The following is a 4,384-nucleotide window of genomic DNA, read 5'->3' as shown; positions in this document are numbered from 1 at the left end:
ATATCATTAATAATAATAATATTGATAATATTAATATTAATGATATCATTATTATTAATAATAATACAATAATATTAATAATATCATAAATAATAATAATATAAATAATAATAATAATAATAATAATAAAAGTAATAATAATAATATCAATAATAAAAATAAATAAATAAATAAATAATAATATTATTAATATTATTAATATTAATAATAATATTAATATTATTATTAATGATAATATAATAATATTAATAATAGCATAAATAATAATATCAATAATAATAATAAAAGTAATAATAATATCAATAATTAAAATAAATAAATAATAATGATGATGATGATGATGATGATGGTAATAATAATGATGATGATGATGATGATGATGATGATGATGATGATGATGATGGTGCAAACTAGCAGAACCCGTGAAAATTCCACGGAATAAGAAATACATTGAATCAACAAATATATTTTGATAAACTTCCATTTTTCCAGATAGAAAAAAGAAAGTTTTTTTGAAAGAAATATTAATAATAACCAACAAATATGAGTTTATTTACATTTCTATAAAAAAATATTGTCCATTGTATTTTAAATATAAAACTGACCCAAATAAGATAAATTAATAAGTACTAATAAATACCCCAAAATACTATTGTGCTACATAGTTCAATAAAAATACTATTGTGCTACATAGTTCAATAAAAATACTATTGTGTTACATAGTTCAATAAAAATACTATTGTGCTACATAGTTCAATAAAAATACTATTGTGCTACATAGTTCAATAAAAATACTATTGTGCTACATAGTTCAATAAAAATACTATTGTGCTACATAGTTCAATAAAAATACTATTGTGCTACATAGTTCAATAAAAATACTATTGTGCTACATAGTTCAATAAAAATACTATTGTGCTACATAGTTCAATAAAAATAATAAAATCACATTGTAAGAAACAATCTTTAATTTACTCTTCAATCCAGCACATTTTGGCAGACAATGTTATTATTTTGCCATGTTTCTTTCGAACGTTCCCTTTTTTATGCAACATTTGGCTGATTTTATTTTCTTTGGTGAAGAACTGAAGCACGTCGAAATTACTATGAATTCCTTTCTCAGTTCATTACAACAACGATTATATATTATTATTATGATATTCGAAAACAAGGCTACATCAGAGGAAGGTCACTATCATATTCTTGGCTAGGCTTGCCGGATTGGTCTTTTTAAAGTCAAAGTTCATTAATTTGATCTTTTTTCTTTAAAAGCAGTTTGGCTTTCAAAAATTGCATTTTTCCCTTTTCAAAACGTAACGTACAGACAAACTAAGGAAGTAACAAGCAGAATATTATGTAGATGCAAATAATAATAAAAAAAATGATAGAACCAATCACATAAAAGCAAGGGTTGACAAGATAAAAGAAAACTGCAAATGCACACTCTGCAGACAAAGAAACGAAACAATAAACCGCATAATAAGCGAAAGCAGCAAACTAGTCCAAAAAGAATATAAGAATAAACACGATCAAATGGACAAGGCACTACACTGGTAATTATGCAGACAACTGAATCGTGAACACTCAGAAAAATGGTACTAACGCAAACCGGCAGCAATACTTGAAAATGAAAATCACAAAATCCTATGGGACATGGATGTACAAACGGATAAATTAATCCAAGCAAGAAGACCGGATGTTATGCTAGTTAACAAGAAGGAAAAGACCTGTCAGATTGTAGGTTTTGTTGTCCCAGCAGACCACAGAGTGAAGATCATGGAGACAGAGAAGCAAAGCAAATACACTGAAGACTAAAATACATTACATACAGACATACACTGGACATGCGAAAAATGCTACAGATACAAAACACAAAGGATTATCACATGCAATCATGAAACTAGAACTGTATATTTGTAAGTTAATCCCCTACCTCCTCCCAATTTCTTTTGTGTGTGTGTGATGATGATGACGCAGTATTGCTAGTCTCAGTCTTTTCGACAAATACTATAATGCCATGTGTTCTTCAGAATTGTCTGATCTATTCTCTGCTTCCTTTGTTTCAGTTCGTTCGACATGTTAGTCTACAGGTCTCTATCAATTCGCTGTTTTAATACCTCATTGTAATACAATTTTCTATTTCAACAACTTCTTTGCAAGGTTGTGGAAATCTCTTCCTACTCACTGTTTTCCTATCTACAGCCTTAGTTTATCAAGCCTAAAGTCAATAGACATTTCCTGTCTTTATAATAATCAGCTTTCGTTCTTGTTAGCTCCATGCATCAAATGGCTTAATGGCTTGTCTCAAGCGATTTCCATAAAAAAAGAGTAAAAATACTGGAAATCTGTGTTGTCACTTAAACTCCAGGGGACACCATAGGTTATCACAGTGAGTGATTGCTGGTGAAAACCCGAGTTAGATCTCTAAGTGAGTGAAGAAGAAGAAGAAGAAGAAAAAGAAGAAGAAGAAGAATTTGGAGAATACTGGGGAGACCTGTTGTCACACAGACTCCAGGGAATACCACAATCTTTGACGATGGCTTGTGTGAATGCTCTTAGTGAGTAAATACAAATAATAATAAATAACCAAAAATTTTGATGTGGAGTGTAGAGTGGAGGATGAACGTGTTGAACACACCCGGCAAGACATTATCGGCACCGTTGCCAAAATCAAGGATTCTTGAGAGATGTATATGTATGGAGGAGGAAGCGATGGTAAAAAAGGGAAATGGCAGACTGATAGAAAATCTGGCATATTTCCTGATTTTCTTTCCATCATTCGTATTCTGAAAACTTTCTTTGAGATTTGTAAAAAAAAAAAAAAATACTGCTGTCACATATGGGGAGGTGAAGCTCACCCTTCCTGCCCTAACAGAGTTTCTATCCTTTTCTCTCCCCTGCAACATCTCCACCATAGAACAAACATTGCGAGTCTTTCTATACTCCATCGTTATTATCACGAAAAATGCTCAACGTAGCTTCAGTCTATGGCCTCCTCATCTGAAATGAAAATGTAATGAAACTGCGGCACTAATCCTAAGGCGGGTCTAATCAGCTTCCTCCAAAGGAGGGAGTTCTATAGGAGTATAAAATTCACAAGCGGTTCCTAGTCGCATGTTAGGTTTTTGCAAGTCTTGCAAGGAGGTGGCATCATCGCCCTACATACAGCGCATGGTATTACCAAACTGGCCACCTAAATTATTCACCCATATGCTACTGACTAGGTTCGATGTTGCTTCACTTCAATGATCACGCGAAAACTGGTGTGTCAACGTGATTATGCTGTCTACAAAATATTCACAACAAACACTCGTCTACTTATAACCACTATCCACAATTGCCCCTACTCTCTATCTGTGCCTAAAACTAAACACAACTTTCATGAATAAAGTTTCTTTTTCTAGAACTGCCTGCATGTGGGATTCTTTACTGCAGGACTGCTTTCCAGCTGACTGCAACAATGGTTGTCTTTAAGTCCTTTCTAAACAAGTACTCGAAAAGCCGTTCTCTTTGATAATCAAATTCTTCCCAAGTTCAACCACTACCGATCATCGCGCTGTTGTCTTACTGACCAACTGATGCTCATTGATCTTTAATCTCGAGTGGCTTTCAGACCTTAATAAGTGGTGACTCTAATATATAAAAGAAGGACTCTTTATTGCTTTAGAAATGGCACAGGCCAGGATCAGAGTGTAGTATCTGTTCTGATGCTACACTCAAGTTAATTTGTCCTCAGTCAATGAAGGGAGAAATCTTTCTATACTAAGGCAATTTTATTTTTGCCTATTTCCAAAATGCCCCTTTTTGGAGATCTGGTTTCCCCCCCACATTAAACACGACCTTGTGCCATATTTTGTTTTTCGTGGGGAAGCAAATAAATGCCTACAAAATCGACTATGAAATCTAATGCTGATCTCTTCTGTCCTCATAGGCACTTTCTGACATTGTTGGCCTTTCTCTACTCTGTCGTTATTTCCATGAAAGATATTTGACTGAGCTCCAATCCCTAGTTCCTTCCTGTCAAAAAAAAAAATAAATAAATAAAAAATAACAGCAAGAACTCATTGTATTACCACAACTGAAAAGAATTTCCCTTTCTTCTGTCACATGTCCAGTGGCAGAGGAAATTTTCATGAACAGAGTTTCTTTCCATCTGTAGAGCATTATCACGTGACTGTTTCTCTGCTGAATACAACATAACCATCCAATGAAAACAAATATTTGACAATAGACTGTGTTCATAATTCAATTTAATTAGTTTTTTTCCTCTCCTATTTTGTACTATTAAGCAGACATTCCACTCGTTGCATTAGCACTTGTCCTCGAGTGACTTTTGCCCTTTATTAGCGGTGGCACATTAGTAAAAAAGGTGTAGATAAGAATT

The sequence above is a fragment of the Euprymna scolopes genome, chromosome 13 (assembly GCF_053919585.1).
Source record: "Euprymna scolopes isolate OS-2025 chromosome 13, ASM5391958v1, whole genome shotgun sequence".
Classification (NCBI taxonomy): Eukaryota; Metazoa; Mollusca; class Cephalopoda; order Sepiida; family Sepiolidae; genus Euprymna; species Euprymna scolopes.
The sequence above is the reverse complement of the archived record's forward strand: the minus strand, read 5'-3'. Positions refer to the sequence as shown.